Genomic DNA, 16,882 nt, shown 5'->3' on the forward strand with positions numbered 1-16,882 from the left:
TATGATTAGGGCTCCCGGTTTTATGGTATTTATTTTTTAACATTATCGTCTGTATGTATCCATATTTATTTTATGCTCATCTTATTGGTATTTGTCCATATTTGTTTTGTGTTTTGCAAATATATAGGGTCATAAAAGGGTATATTTCCACATTTATTCAACTGATAAACATGCACTCATACTTTGCTGTTTATTGTTTTTTAGCAAATAAGCAGCTAAATACAGCAAAAACACCACACCTTCAGGTAAAATTGACTATTTTAATACAAATACATATTACCATAAACCTACATTTAGGGAAATCTCAACCTATTTTTAACTTCCCATGCTGCCTATCTGCTTAGCTGTTGTCCTAGAAATCACAAAAAACAGCATGGAGTGTCACCCACAAGAAGCACACTTTTCTGCATTTTTCCGCTTTTAAAAATAAATACAGACAGGAAACACTTTGTTTTCTGACTATAATTATCTGTAAAAATCCGAAACAACGGAAAGCCAGGAGCCTTAGTTATGATTTACTGGAGGTGAAGAGTGCCTACAATCCAAAACCTCAAAAGATGGGATATACAGCACGTATGGTAGTATGGGAACCTTAAATCTACCTCTGCCATGACAGTTTCATAACCTCACACATTTTTTTGAAATATAACAAACCACATCATAAATAATCTCTGTAAAATATGCTTAATCTTATCAAATTGGTAGAATGACACTTAGAAATTTATGAAATGTGAAAATTCTGCATACAGACTCAAACTACAACCATGTAGTATTATATAATGAGTAACATATGGTGACACGTCCTCAGCATATGGAGATACCCACACCGTTCTAAAATGCAATGTCAATTTTGCCCTAGATTGAACAGATCCTCTCAGCCGTGCCTACGATCCAGTAGGGTTTTGTTTGCCCCTTCTTTCCAGTGGCAGTGGGCGTTCTTTATCCCTCTCCAGTCTTGTGTAAGAGCCGGAGGGGACTTTAGTTCCACCATGAAACCATGTTCAAGTAGGTGGAGTATGTTGTGCCCCTCCTACCCCACAAAAACCTCTACCACTATGGCCATGGGCAAGAGTGTTTGTTAGACCGGTCCCTGGCTTGCCCACAATAGGGGGGATTCGGATTTTTAAATAATATAAATATATAAACGTATGCAAAGCAATTCATAGTACCCCAAGGCAGTCTTAATAATTGGAAGATGGCATCAGGCAGCTGTCCAAAATATTTACTACTGCTTATTTTTCAGCATTCATTGTGGTACTAAAAAATGTTTACACCTGCCAGGAATCCATATGTGAATTCCTGGCAGATGTAAAATGGAGGTATTTTCCACCTAATGTTTTCATGAGAGTTAAAACTTAAAATTGGCGTACGCAACAACACATAACAGATCTGAAGTCCTAAAAGTTCTATATCATTTAATGTCCTTTTTAAAAGGAAAAATCACACTATAGCTCCAAATACCTTAACTTTTTTGAAGGTGAACCACAGGGAATCAGTAAGTAGAGTTATGTAGTGAAAAGTACAAAATGATCTCGTCCAGATCTTTATTCTTGTCACAATCATCTAGAAATGCACATTGAATATGCAATGTGTTTTTTTCCCATTCAAGAGTGTAGCTATTTTCACGGTCTGACCACCATGTATAGTTTCTCGTAAAGGTTTATGTACACTCCGAAATCACTGGCCCACATTTACTCTCCTTAGAACAAACAACCCCATTTGAATGAATGAGCAGAAGAGCCTTTGTTTTGACTAAGTTCCATGGTTCCAGATGGTTAATAAAGTGTGTGCTACTAACCGGACCTTATACTTACTGTGTAGATCACGCTGACCAGACCCATGTATTCTTACCTAGAACCAAAGGCCTCTTAGGTGACACGTTCCAAATGATGACAAAGTTACATGGCCAAGAGAGGCAGGTCTAGGGGCAATCACCAAATACAGGTCCCAACAGAGACCTGGTCTTGACCAGATTTGATCACCACAGGCTAGTCTCCAAGTCTGTTTAGAAGCAGCAAATCATTCTGCTCAGCTAGTCTCCAAGTCTGATTAGAAGCAGCAAACCATTCTGCTCAGCTAGTCTCCAAGTCTGATTAGAAGCAGCAACCCATTCTGCTCAGCTAGTCTCCAAGTCTGCTCAGAAGCAGCAAACCATTCTGCTCAACTAGTCTCTAAGTCTGTTTAGAAGCAGCAAACCATTCTGCTCAGCTAGTCTCCAAGTCTGATTAGAAGCAGCAAACCATTCTGCTCAGCTAGTCTCAAAGTCTGATTAGAAGCAGCAAACCATTCTGCTCAGCTAGTCTCCAAGTCTGATTAGAAGCAGCAAACCATTCTGCTCAGCTAGTCTCCAAGTCTGATTAGAAGCAGCAAACCATTCTGCTCAGCTAGTCTCCAAGTCTGCTCAGAAGCAGCAAACCATTCTGCTCAGCTAGTCTCCAAGTCGGATTAGAAGCAGCAAACCATTCTGCTCAGCTAGTCTCCAAGTCTGATTAGAAGCAGCAAGCCATTCTGCTCAGCTAGTCTCCAAATCTGAATAGAAGCAGCAAACCATTCTGCTCAGCTAGTCTCCAAGTCTGATTAGAAGCAGCAAACCATTCTGCTCAGCTAGTCTCCAAGTCTGTTCAGAAGCAGCAAACCATTCTGCTCAGCTAGTCTCCAAGTCTGCTCAGAAGCAGCAAACCATTCTGCTCAGCTAGTCTCCAAGTCTGCTCAGAAGCAGCAAACCATTCTGCTCAGCTAGTCTCCAAGTCTGCTCAGAAGCAGCAAACCATTCTGCTCAGCTAGTCTCCAAGTCTGATTAGAAGCAGCAAACCATTCTGCTCAGCTAGTCTCCAAGTCTGCTCAGAAGCGGGATGACTCGGATTACAAGGTTGTTTACATTTACGCGTGTCTGTAAATGTGTTGTTGCTAACATGTCTGTTTGCACTGAACGCACAATTTCTGTGTGTTGTTGAGTCCAATTAGTAGGTTTGAAATCAGGTTTGATTAATTTGTAGAGAGGTTTAACCCTTTCTGCGTAATTTAGAATGTAAGTTCTTCCGAAATTCAGGAATAGTTGATTCAATGCCCATTAGATTCCCCATGTTAGACTAATGTTCTGATTTGTTACCTTTGCCTCAAATTGTAAAGCGCTCTGATATCCTTCGGGATCAAGTTCGCGCTATATAAAACTTTATAAATAAATAAAATAAATAAATATGCTCTAAAACTGAAACTTTGGAACAACGTAATTATATATGTTTCTTCCTTTTACTGAATAGCTCAATCAGCATCATCCAACATTTCATTTATTGTTTTTAGGTTTTGCCTATTATCATTCGCTTGCGAATGTAATAGGCGAAAATTCAAGGGCTCAATCGACTAGTGAAACCACTGCGGTTTCTTCACAGTGCATGTGAGTCATGTGACCACAAAAGCGGGTCACGTGACCACACAAGCACGCGCATCTCCCTAATCCGCCTGCCTCCCCTCGCTAGCATTCACGCCCCCCCCACCAGGCTCTCCCGCCCCCATCCAGCTTCCCTCCTAATCCGCCTGCCTCCCCTCGCTCGCATTCCCGCCCCAGGCTCTCCCGCCCCCATCCGACTTCCCTCCTAATCCGCCTGCCTCCCCTCGCTCGCATTCCCGCCCCAGGCTCTCCCGCCCCCATCCGGCTTCCCTCCGCGCACATAAAACGTGATGGCTGTAAAATGCTGAAGTCAGCATTACTACAGAGCTGCGGTCACAGGGCATTGTGCGCCTTGTTTATTTTTGATAAGGCGGTCAATCTTTTTACCATTGCATTGTTCATAAAAGCGCAGCTTTTACATTTCGTGTTTTTAAGTTAGCGAGCCCGATTTCCAATGTAAGTTGTCTATCATTGTATTAGGCTCCAAAATCACCAGCGGCTGCACTCCGTTATCGAACCTCAGACGGAGGAAAGCCCTTCCGTTGCATCAAGGTTGCGCCGGAAGTGACGATACCTAGGACCTGCTGAACATGGCGGCCGTGGTATAGCTCGGCAGAGGATGTAAACAAAATATATGTTTAGGCTTGGCCTACCAAAGGCATGAAGCAAGCGGCTCCAGGGGCAGTGCGGAGCCAAACAAGCAGTCGGGGCCCAATGCCCACCGCCCCCGACCTGCATTGAGGAGGCGGACGCTCCAACCGGCGCTGCAGCGCTGCAGATAGGTAAGCGCTACTACCCCTGTCACCACACTATTCATCAGTCATTTAAACAATCAAAGTCATTTCGCGTACGAGTGGACGCTGCCTGCACAGACTCCTGCCATATTTAAAGCACAGCCCCAGGGCAAGTATGCCCTACCTGCACAGCTGTGGTATTAACATCTTTACCACATAGCCATACTCATTTTCTGAACTCTCGCATCTTATTCTTCTTATCAGGTGAACCCTTTAATGTTTTCCGCACAGCCCAGTATGCGCCAGCCTAGATGCGGATGTTCCGGCAGATGGTTTGGAATCAGACGGAGAGCCGTGGCAATGCTTCTGATTGGTATGCAGCCACAGCTATCCTTTGAGCTCCAACTCGGGAGGTTTCCTAGACACACTTCACTTTCATAAGTCATTTTTAAAATTCAAATGTTTATCTTTCCTTTTCTTCTTCCTATACGATATGTGTTGGTGCTTCGCTACTTTCAGCGTTTTATTGTTAATCTTGCTTTTGTACCGAGCACATAAAGTTGTTTTTAATTTATAAGTAAAGAGTAGGGTGGTGATTTTTGCATTGTTACTTCTCAAGACCCTTCACGTGCGAGCAAACAATATAAAACGGCTTGGTTCATTTCTGAGTTTTGATTCTACAATTCTTAATTCTCTCCTCTAAAGAGATTCCCCCCACCCCCCCCCCCCCCCCGAAGATTTTGCAGCACCAACGTTTAGATTTTGAGGCTCAACGGTGATTTATTTTTGCGGCTTATTTCTAGTATTTTATTTTAGCAGTATTCCTTGATTGCGATTGCCAAAACCTCACTGGCTTCTGCCATTTACTTATCCTGCCCTCACTATCTCCAGCCATCACCATTCTCCGCGATCACATCTCTGCCAACTGTCTGCTCTGGTATTGTTTCTCTGCTACCACCCTCTTGTTATAAGCTTTATTTGTAAACAGTTTTGTCACCACACCCTCCTCTTACATGGCTCCTCTCCCTCCTCTGCCATCATCCTCTTACTCCCCTGTTGCCACACTCGTTGAACTCTGTTATACAACTCTGGAAGGCCATGTTAGCTTTTATACACTGAATAATTTTGCACATTTTTTGGCATCTTTTCTTATACTGCATGCGGCTTGTCTTCTCCTGTGTGCAATGCATTTAATTTTCTAAATTTTGGTTGCCTTTGTGTGATATACTATTTGAAATCCGGACAAAAATTCACTGTGCTTTCTGTTGCGGTCTAGACCCTCATAGCACTATACATACACAATATTATTCCCCAGCTTGCCAGCCAGGATCCAAGTCTATGACACTTTGGATACACAAAAAAATTCTGGAGTCATTTCATTACCAACTGAGCTTTCCTAGCAAAGCCATCTATTTTCCACATATTCGCATAATTCACATTTATTTGTCATTTAATACGAGTGCCTTACATGTTATATACAGTTACTTGTAGGTATAAGACCAACGAAATAGTTTCTGATAATGGCAAAATCAATTGCAAGTTTTGAGAATGCCGCTTCCCCTTATGATGTAATATTCACGTTCTACTAACATCATATTTATGCAATGATACCCTGCTTCTACACGTGTGTACACCTAAGGCGCCAACATACACATAATTCTGCAAATTTTACTGATTACGGTCTATTATTAGCGGAGCGAAGGGTACACTTCTAGCAGCTGAGTGTTGGCTATCCACGGTAAGACTAGAGACAAGCACTGGCGTTGCCAATAGGTTTCGCATTTGGAAAGTTGGAGCTATTGGTTTTGTAAATGACATTTTATATTTATATATTGTTATTGACAATGCCAATAACGATATATAAATATAAAATGTCATTTACAAAACCAATAGCTCCAACTTTCCAAATGCGAAACCTATTGGCAACGCCAGTGCTTGTTTTTTTAAGTATTCGCGTTTGAAATCAAAGGTGACTTTTTAATACTTGGTACACAAACATATATATGTAATATAAACCTTAAATAACAAGCAATGGGGGGAGCTGCTAAATCTGCACGTCTCTTCGCCTTCGGCCTCATGGTTTCATATGTCAACAATCTCTCCCAAAGACATTATTAGACTGTAATACATAAGAGCCCGTTAAGTATCCCCTATAGTTTACAGTTAGAGATAGAGGCTCAGTAGTAAAATGTAATTAGATTACTCGTGAAGTGTTTTTTGATCAATTATTTTGGCCCCTTTAAGGAATATGCAAAATCCTTTATAGAGAAAGTGTGTGTTGTGTGTGTGTCATAACTCATACTTTTTTGCCATGCTCTGCTCGTGACCTAACACATAACAGTGATGACTTTTCAGACATCATCATTCATGACATCACCAATAACATTGATGCCATCCCTGTAATATAAACATATGAATTTGTTACGTAAAGTGTGTGCACGGCTAGTAAGCAAAAAAACAAATTAGGCCACAGTGTGCATTTATGTGAAACATAAAAACCTCCTTACAATTATTACAGAGGAGACGAATTTATATTCTGGACTATCCTTGAAGAATTTAGTGCTTGTGTAAAATGTCCTAAGTAGACACAGGGCTTGGCTGCAAAGCACGGCTTTTGGCCAGACTCTGTGATGAATCTCCAATGCGACAATCAAAGCTGCACGTGGCCTTTGGTCAAGTGCAGTAGGGAGTGGCCACCATATCGGTACCCAAATGTGTATGTGGCCAACCCCGCTGCTCTCAGCTGTGACAATGTGCAGAGATGGTTGGCTCCTGGGACTGGCTTTCAGGCCAAGTCCCGGGTCCAAAGCATGGTTCAGCCAGCCTCTATGGTGCACCGCCCTTGGTCCTAATCAGCTGGAGTTAGCCCATGGTCTGCTCCAACCTTCAATGAGGTCAATACCCATTGTGCATGATCTGGCTTGCAGTCAGTCCCTGTGGCTAGCGTAAGTTGCTATCAGAACAGCATATGGATAAAACCAATGGGCTCTGAACATGGCTTGGCCTCAGGCAAAGCTCTGTGGTAGTCCCTATACTAGCCAGCCCTTATGCTATCGGTTCAGCTGCAAGCGTCTTTGGTTGTGGACAGTGGATTCTGGATTCATGCCCTGCACCAGCCCAAAATACTATAGGTAGAGCTGTGCATTGCCTGTGGTCATTCTCATTAGGACCAAGGTTCAGCCCCGCAGCAAGACCCTCTGCCCCTGATTTGGCTGTGCATGGCTTTTGGCCATATGAAGTAGGCTTCTGTCAGAGGACTCCATTCCACTGAATTAGCTATACACACCAGGCACTATGCAGAGGGCCTGGCCTGTGGCAAGCCCTGTCCCATCCCCTGGTCCATAGTATTCACGTGCACAGTCTTTGACCATGCACTGTAACACTGTGTATTTTTTTTACTGTGAATCCACCCACAGATTTGTGGGTACGTGGACCTAAATCCAAGTTTGCAAATCCCACAATAAAAAAATGCCCTTCGAGACCCCACATTCCTCCAAAGGGTAATGGGATGCGCCCCCTGCCCTCTCCCACATATACATCGAGTGCCCTTGACCCTTGTTCATATTTATCAAAGAGATCATTCCTTGTGGTCAATCCCAGTGGTCACTAATAACAGGGCATAACCTCTATCCACGCAATGCACAGAATACCCCTGCTTCAATGCCCCCCCCCCCCACACACTCTAATTACCTCATCCACTGCTTCGGTTTGCACTCTTATCACTTGTGCTTTCAGGAACAACTGCTGCATGTCCCTTAAAATGCCTTATTTTCTCTTAACGTCTGCATGCCAAAGAATGATTATTAGCCTGACAGAGACCTACACCACATGCAAAGAAATTACCCTTCAGAGAAACAGAAAACGGGAAAAAGCAGCCGGTTTAGTCAGGGCTTTCTTCTATTATTAAATTAGCAAAAAGTGTTAGAATATGATAATCTTCTCAGCCAGACATAAAAGACGTCAGTCAGAAAGATGCAGATCTTGGCATGCAGCCCCGAAACAGTGTCACATCTCGCCCAAGAGTGCGAAACTCTCACTGCAGTGGCACTTTAGCATCACCTGGACATTATTTACTTGGACCGTCTGATATTCGGTGCAAATGTCCCTAATCAATCCTGTACCGGACGGCTTTTATCTGTAATTTCAAATGCGCCTAAGAATGGATCGTATGTCGTCCCTTGATTATTAATAATGGCTCAATTCAGTTATTTTTTCACTTTCTCTAACTCGTTCTCTTTACCTACTTCTTTCTTTTTTGCTTTATTTTCTTGCCTTTATCTTTTTCTTTGTCTGCCTTTCTCTTTTCTTCCTTCTCTCTTTTGTCATTCTCTTTTTCTCTTTCACTCCTTTTCGTGCCTGAGATGTTGAGCCGCAACAGAACACAGAGGGTGCCATTGTTATGCTAACATGCAACAGACCTCTAAAATAGGGAGGCTTGGAGGGTGAAATTTTGTCCTGGTTACAGCGCCATCTCGCTGCTTCCGTTCCCCACCAAAGTCCTCTAGAAGGCCATCAACACTAGCTCACTGAACACCTAGAAAAAACACAACCTGCTTGATGCCTCCCAAACTGGCTTCCGCAACAACCACAGCGTGGAGACTGCCCTGACAGCCACCATCAGATTCCTAATCGACAGGGGTGAAACAGCAGCCCTGAGCCTCCTCATCCTCTCAGCGGCATTCGACCCCGTATCCCACCACACTCTCAACGGCATTGGCGTCCAGGGGGAACCCCTCAAATTGATCGCACATTCCTAACAGGACGAACTCAGAGAATCTGCTTACCACCCTTCACCTCAGAGCCCAAGAGCATCATCTGCAGCGTACCCCAAGGATTTTCTCCTGGCCCCACCCTGTACAACACCTACATGACACCCCTTGCAGACCTTGTCAGTACCTTCGGACTCAACATCATATCCTATGCCGACAACACCCAACTCACCCTCTCGCTCACCGAAGACTCCACCACCAGAACAGACTTCTGCGACGCTATGACCAGAGTCGCTGACTGGATGAGGACCAACTGCCTTAAGCTCAACCAGACAGGTGGTGGCAGGGCAGCGAGGCAATAGGACGAAAGAAATAAAAAAATACGAACTTACCTCCAGCCGCATCATGCTCTACTGCTCCTCTGCAGACAGGCTCCCAGAATCCCCTGCTGCCAATCCTGATGCTGCTCTCAGCATCAACCACAGCCTGAACTTCCACCAACGTACCAGACACCTGCTCTCTGCATCCCTGACCCTTGCACACAACCCCTGTATTCGCCGGAGCCACAACGAAAGTCATTCCTTCTCTTACCTCGACGCCAAGGCCTGATACAACCTACCCCACCACCTGCGAACATCATCCTCCCTGGTGGAATACAGAAGAGAATTCAAGACTCTGCTTTTCCACTGAGACTAGTAAATCCTCAGTGCCAGGATATCCTCTGGGGTAAAGAGCAGCGCTTTATAAATGTTTTATTGATTGACTGGTGTTTTACAGCACATGCCCAGAATTTGCCTCTATGCCAGGTGGTCACCCTACGCTTTGCCAAGCAAGACACAACAAAGCTAGGCATATGCAACTATTTCGAAGTAGGAGCAAAATACGGGCGCTGCATGCCTGAGCACTCACTGTGGTAACGCGCCCTATTGATATCTACAGTGAACTGTCTGCAGGCCACAAGCTCGAATTCCAGCAAGGCCAACCTAGTTTCCCATTCTTATGACGACATTAAATTGAATACCTCTAAATTAGATTGTAGTTATTTACAGCGCTCACATTCGAATGAGGAGCAATATGAAGCACAACATAAGAAAACAGAAGATTATTGCTATAAAAATGAGAACATTGTTATCGTGTGTGATACTACAAGTGCTGGATAATAACTGCAAACCGTTACCCAGCATCCTCGAGGCAACTCACTTCATAAATAGAAGCGCTTACTCACTCATAAAGCCGTTAAAACAAATAAATGGTCTTGCACAGGGAAAGCAAAATCATACAAGACCTGGGAAGGACGACAAAACAGCGTGATGCTGAGTAAACAAAAAACGGGATTTTGTAAAATAGATTAGTGAAAGACATTTTCAAACTAAAGTTTCCATCCATTCAGATTTAGGTTTGCAGCCTCTAATCGTGAAAATTGCATTAATGGCGCTACAGAAATGTGTGAACAGTCACGGAGATGAGCAAAGCAGCTAACCTGCGTGTTTGTTATTGGAGAATATTAGCAAAAAACACGCAGGCCCCAAGGCACGGGTACTCCCCGCCTTGAATGCATTGCCCGGGAACAGTCGATAGAGCTTCAAACTATCGGTTCCTTTAAGAGAGCTATGCTTTACAAAGTAATTTCCTCTGATCTGCATTTGAAGACCGTTTTGTTACATTTCTTTTTATTACTTTTGTGCAATAAAAACGGCGCAGTGTCAAAACAGGATAATGCAATAAAAAAAGTTATCAGCAGGAGCAGTATCAAAACAAGAATAAGATTGTCAAATAAATAGGGTATTAACAAAAGCGGAATGGAAACAAGGACATAAAAGAAACGGAGGCACTGGCAGAGAGGGGGGCTTTTGCGGCGCCGAAACTCTCGAGGGCACTGCGAGGTCGCAGGGAAATTAACGGGATTTATTGCTGCGTTATCTGCAGGTGGGTTAACTGGTGAACTCATCGGTGTAATGACTGCCATGAACGCGTCCGCACACCTGCAAAGAACACAGCACAGATAACGAGCGGCAGCTGTCGAGCGCCGTGACGACATTCCGTAGATACTCCACAAGGCCGTTAACCGCCACAGATACCGGGCGAGGGCGCATGCGCCCCTCCCTGCACTGCGCGTGACGTTGCCGAGGTCAGTGGCACGAGGGCGTGCTGCCGTGCTCAGACCACTCTGTTTCAAGGATGTACTTGGGGCAAGGGTGAACTGGTGATACATGCGAGTCTGAGGTAAGAGGCCATTAACCTATCAGACACACCACTCAAGGCCAACCTACCCCCAGTATTTTTTGCCTTAGGCTCAAGTAGAGTGCCGCTTATCGAAGACCCGAGCTAAACTGAAGAGGCACACCATACCCCCCAAAAAAAGTTACTCACCACCCTAAAGCTCACTCCTCAAGATACATGCCACTCCAACTACCAGACAGTGACCGACATCAGCATTAATCCTACCAAACACACGCAACACTCATCCTTTCAGGCACACGCAGAGCACAAGTCTGAGGTACACGCGGGTGGACGGCGTCCACCCACTTTTTTCACAGGGGGAATGCCGTCCACCCTGCCAAGAATTTGAGCCCCACTGAATAATGTGCTGAACTTGTCCCGGTGTAATTTCCAAACACCAGGACACTTTCAGCAGTGCCTGCCCGTGGTCTGCTTTCCATCTGCAACAAGAACATCCTGCAGGCGGGACGGATGGGGTTTTCTTATGTAAGATTCCTGCTAGGCCCATAAGAAAGGCAGAATTTGAGGGGTCATCAGGCATCCTTTTGTTCAAGTCTCTTGGCTGGGAGCAGTCAGGAGCCTTACACCTGATGCAAATATAGCAATGGGGAAACAAGTTCTCACACCTTGTTAGCACTTCACACATACTTAAGAGAGGCATCTTTTCACTTTGTTCAGTCCCTATTTAGGAGTATGCATGCACTGTAAGAATATCAGATGTGTTGGTCTTTCCCAGTATGTACTCTGAAACAAATTGCATTTACATAGAGCTTCCTTCCCCTGAGTAGGCATTGAAATAATTTAAGTACCACTATTTTTTTGTATAGCCCTACTCATTCCAATGCAGGGTGTCAGAGCGCTTTACATCAACACATGCATATTACATATACAATAAATTATGTTTGTAAATGAATGTACAGAATATAGTACATAATACTGGGGGATTGCAAAGTGTAGGAGTCACATATCTTCCATAGCTCCCTGTGCTATTATCCTCGCAATGCGCTCAAACATACACAATAGACCTACTAAACATATATATGAGGGCTTTAGATCTGATGTCACTTCTTGTGATGCCACTTCCTGTAAAGTAGTAGCATGTGATGCCACTTTCTATGATGTCAATTCCTGTGATGCCATGTGCGTAGTGATGTTGCGCGTAGTAATGTTGCATGCTGTGCTGTCACTTGCATGCTGCCTAACTAGGTTAGTCCCCCCCACTTGTGCCCTGGGCACACGTCAACAGAACTCTCCCTACCACACGGCAGCAACCTCCCAACCTACCAAATACACACCACCCCAACACTCACACTACACTAACAGATACAATGCAGCAACAACATCCACACTGCCTTGAAGAGGCACACAATCATACAAATTTAACGTTCGCTCTCCTACCACTCACCCAACAAAATGCATACCACCTCACAACTTCTACTCGCCCTATACCAGACACATCATGATAGAAAATGAAACAAGCTCCTTTTTCAAGTTTAACTAGGTTAAGCTGTAAGCGAGCAAGCACGTCCGTGAGCCTAGATGAATATCCACATTGTTCAGACCACCCAAAACACATACACCATCCCAACTATGCACCATATTCCAGAAACACAAAAGGCTCATCGCCCTTACATCAATCCAATGACACCAAAAGCTTGTCAGAAGGCTAGCGCTCAAACCCACATGGACCAGGTGTCGCAACACACCACATACGAGTCACATGTACGCAGATTCATCTATTCCAAACCACAACTAAACGACTCTGTGCTGCACTAAAATCACAAGTGCACACCACGTATGTCACACTATCACAAAAAGAAGCCCCGCGACCGAACTATTCTTATAGCAGGTACAAGAAATTAAGAAATCTACTATGTTAAACCTTAGATTACTCTAGACACCCGATCACAACGCACTTTACAAAACCAACATAAAAACAGTCTCACACAGAAAGATCTCAAAGTTCTCCACTTTGCGAGTGAGTTGTTATGCTTTGTTATGTTAATATTCACTTGATAAAGCGCACAGTCATCATAGGTTCGTGGAGCTATTACTGCAGGAGGCGAGCAGCACGACCACTGGGAGCTGATATGAAGTGTAGTCACTAAAAGCCTGTTTAATAAAAACAGGTTTTCAGGTGCTTCTGAATTTAAGGATGCGAGCCTGCAAGCACAGATGCTGAGAGATGGAGTTCCACTGATTTAGGATTTTTCTCTGTAATCTGGTGCCCCAGTTAGCGTTTTTCCATTACTAAATGCATACCTCGAAACTGAGCCCGATTTGGTGGGTTTCACTCTACTATGTCTGGTCTTGACCTTACAGATCAGCAAAGCGCCTCTTGTACAAGTCAACGGAATCACTCACCCTGAAAATCATCATCACCTTCCAACATATTTTCCATCTCCTTTGATTACAGTGGGGTCACCCTCCAACAACTCAATCTCACCCTCTTTGGAGCCTTCAAGCTTTGAAATGTATGTAAATGCAGGATGCAGAATTCGAAAAAACACAAGAATAATCGAGCTTCTGCTTCTGACATGGACATTTAAGAACCCCCCCAAACTCCCAAACCAGCCCAGACTGTTTACAAACCACTTTTCAGAAACATCTCACAACAATCTAAGTGTACCCCAGATAATCAAAAGGGCGCACACCCCTGTTAATGTTACACGCAGCCACACATATATTAAGTCAAGCCAAGGAGTGCAGACCTGTGGCAAATCCATTCCTAAAACATATCACAAACTGCACTCCCCACAGCAGCACACCACTCCCAGCTGCCACCACCTCCCTCCAACGCCACCTCACCCCTGCAGACATGCATTGTGCCCCCTCTTCTCACCACCACCCAGGAAAGCAAAGTTTGAGGAGTAAACAGGAGGCGCACCAGTCGCCCACCCCTCTTGTCCATCACCGAACTGGACGGGGAGCGAATGCTACAGAAAAAGTATGGGGTGAGTTTGAATGAGATACTCACCGCCCCCAAACTTTCAATGAAGTGGATTTTGTTGAGTCTCTCCGACGGGACCTGTGCCTTCTTTCCAAGCCCCAGGACTGACCGGAAGGTTGCTGAGCCTCCCTCGGGGCTCCTGGAGGTCTGCCGCTGTGCTACCCGGATCCTCGGCGCTCTCCCGGACTTGGGGTGAGGCTGCAGCCGTCCTAACCTCGCGCGGGGGCTGGGGGAGAAGAGCCCGGTGCCCTGCACTCCCTCCCCAGTGTGGAAGGACAATGAACCCCTTTCAGACGTGGCCCAGGGACAAGGCGCTGCGGTAGGAGGTGGCGGCGAAGGGGAGGGCAGAGGATGCTTCAGGAGGAGGGAGGGCAGGGCAGCGTGAGGTGAGGCGCGAGACGAGCGGCAGCCCGCCTTGCTGAAGTGGGGGCTGTGCAGCCAGGCGCTTACACACCAGGATGCCCTGTGAGGTGTAGGGCGAGAGGTGAGGAGAGCGGTGGGGGGCGGAAGTGGGCTAATCGCCCCCTACAGCTTTTAAACAGTTGGCTAACCTATTTGTAAATAGTTTGACAAACACTTTCGCTAAAACGCGCGCGCCCCTCGTGAGCTACTGCTTCTGCAGATAGTGCCTGGGAAAGGCCCAAGCAATCATTCCTAGTATGAGTGAGTGTAAAGGCAAAGCTAGAAGCAAATAACAGACTGCCCCTTAAGGATCAGCGACAAACAATCCCTACACAGCACAGGAGGCCTTCAGACGGATTCCGCAATAATTGGTCTGTAGCCCCATGCCACAAGGGGGTCTTCAAAAGGAGACAAATAACAGACTCGAGGCTCACGACTTCACAAGGGCCCTATGAGAATGCTGTTTTCAGGTTTTATCAGTGTTAGAACTAGGGTTACCAACTGGCATGAGTGCAAATTCAGGACGGTCAGTGTAAAAATTCAGGACAAAGGGTCAAAATTCAGGACAGAAATTCAGGACAGAAGGTCAAAATTCAGGACAAAACATACGTTTTACAGACATCAGAGGAGGTGGCACAATTCTATATAAGTAAATAGACAACCAAAATAAATACAAGTCAAAATAAGTGTATATCAGGCTGAGCCAATCGTGCACTTTACAGTTTTTCAGTATGCGCGCAGCTTTGCAAAGTGACATCGGGCCCTTTCTGCAATCAAGATTTGTGCTAGTAACAATAAACATTAATAAATTGTATTTTATTTTATTTGTATGTTGAAATCAGTTTTTTAACTGTACAGTGAAAACGCTGTTATGTTATTTTTATTTTCTCCAGCATGATGCCAAGACAAAAGCAGAATGCTTTGCCATAGACAGTCCCATGCAGGAGAAGGCACATCACATGCTGTCCCTACAATTGGGCCCATTGTCATTCTAAAGTGCTAATCGGCTGCAGTCTAATAAAGACAACGGGCCACTCCACAGTCTGGACAGGGTCCGGAAGGGGCGGCTGCAGGCAGCCTCTACAGATTAAAAGATAAGAGCGAGAGGCCAGAGTGAAATATTTTAAACTCATGGGCCTCTCGCAGGGAAACAGCATTCCTTACTGAAATTTCCTATTTCGATTTTAGTATGATGTCTGTAAGGCGTCCGTAATTTGAGATCCCCAAATTACGGACACCTTACAGACCTCATACTAAAATGACGGACGGTCCGTGAAATTTACGGACGGTTGGTCACCCTAGTTAGAACTGGGGTTTCTGGTTGGCAGAGGTATACACACCCTGTCCAAGCCGGAACCACCACTCTAGTCACAGTAAGCTAGATAGAAAGAGAAAGGCGGGGCCGGCATCGGCCACGCCAAAAGTATGGTGCGCGTGCGGGCCCCTCACGAACAGAGAGGCAATCCTGTCACATACAGTGGTGATGCGACAGGTGCGCCTCAACCATAATTGGTCCCTGGTCCTGGGCGTGACCCGGAAGTGATCGGAATCACTTCCGGGTCAGGCGATGGGCTAACGCCAGGCCGGTTAGAACCGGCCTGGCAGGGTAGTAGTTTAAAAGGCTGGGGGGCACAGGAGTCTGTCTCTTGGCTCCTCGCTTCCAAGCCTGACGCACCAGCCTCGCTAGGAGGCTGTAATTGTTTTTCTCTTTTTATTGTTGCAGGTCATCGGAGCTTTGGATCCTAGGCTAGGCTGTTGGCTGCTGTGAACGGCAGTAGAACGATATCAGCGTCGCGGGACATCAGCTTCTTTTCCGCCCTCCCTCCACCCCCCTTTTTAGGTCTCGCCTATTATACCCTGCAGGGATAAATAGGCGAGATTATAGTAAGTGGAAAAGAAAAGTCTACCTAGCCTGGGATCGCGTGCAGTTCATGTGAGCTATGCGCGTGCACCGAGCCAGCCACATCACACACCACCATTTGTCTGTGCCTCGGCATCAGACTTCAAAGGCTGCCGCTCCCCCACCCCCCTGCGTGAACATGGCACACCACCATTTGTCTGAGCCTTGGCATCAGACTTCAAAGGAATGCGCTCCCGCTTCCCCGCCCCCCGCCAAAGCAATGCAGAGAGCTTGTTTTTTTTTGCATCCATTTCGCGGAGAAGCCGTGTTTTGTTCGGCGTTCTCTGCACCTTTCTCGTTTATTTTTCTGGACGAAAGTGGAAGCCTACCGTGCTTGTTTACAGTAGCCTTGCTCCTCAAATGCTGTTGCTGTGTTGCCATCTCTCTAGGGACACTCAGCTTGAAAACACTCGACTTGCTAGCTGCAATGCTACATCCACTATGCTTTGCCTCTAGACAGGTTGATCCCTCGCAGACTGTGCTGACTCTGCCCCTCCTGATTCTGAAACTGACCAACGTAGTCACCACGCAGTCTCTTCTCTCTGTCTTATGATGTCTGCCCTGCCACCATTTACTTCG

General features: G+C 45.5%; 1 protein-coding gene across 1 annotated transcript in view; it reads right to left on the reverse strand.

Moving 5' to 3' along the window:
- Window positions 1-14,350, reverse strand: part of LOC147677813 (carbohydrate sulfotransferase 6-like) — a 110,727-nt gene extending 96,377 nt beyond the window's left edge. The window contains exon 1 of the mRNA XM_086945464.1: window positions 14,029-14,350. The gene's annotated coding sequence lies outside the window, so the exon portion shown is untranslated. The remainder of the gene's footprint in view (window positions 1-14,028) is intronic.
- Window positions 14,351-16,882: the final 2,532 nt, after the last annotated feature.

The sequence above is a fragment of the Lissotriton vulgaris genome, chromosome 12 (assembly GCF_964263255.1).
Source record: "Lissotriton vulgaris chromosome 12, aLisVul1.2, whole genome shotgun sequence".
Classification (NCBI taxonomy): Eukaryota; Metazoa; Chordata; class Amphibia; order Caudata; family Salamandridae; genus Lissotriton; species Lissotriton vulgaris.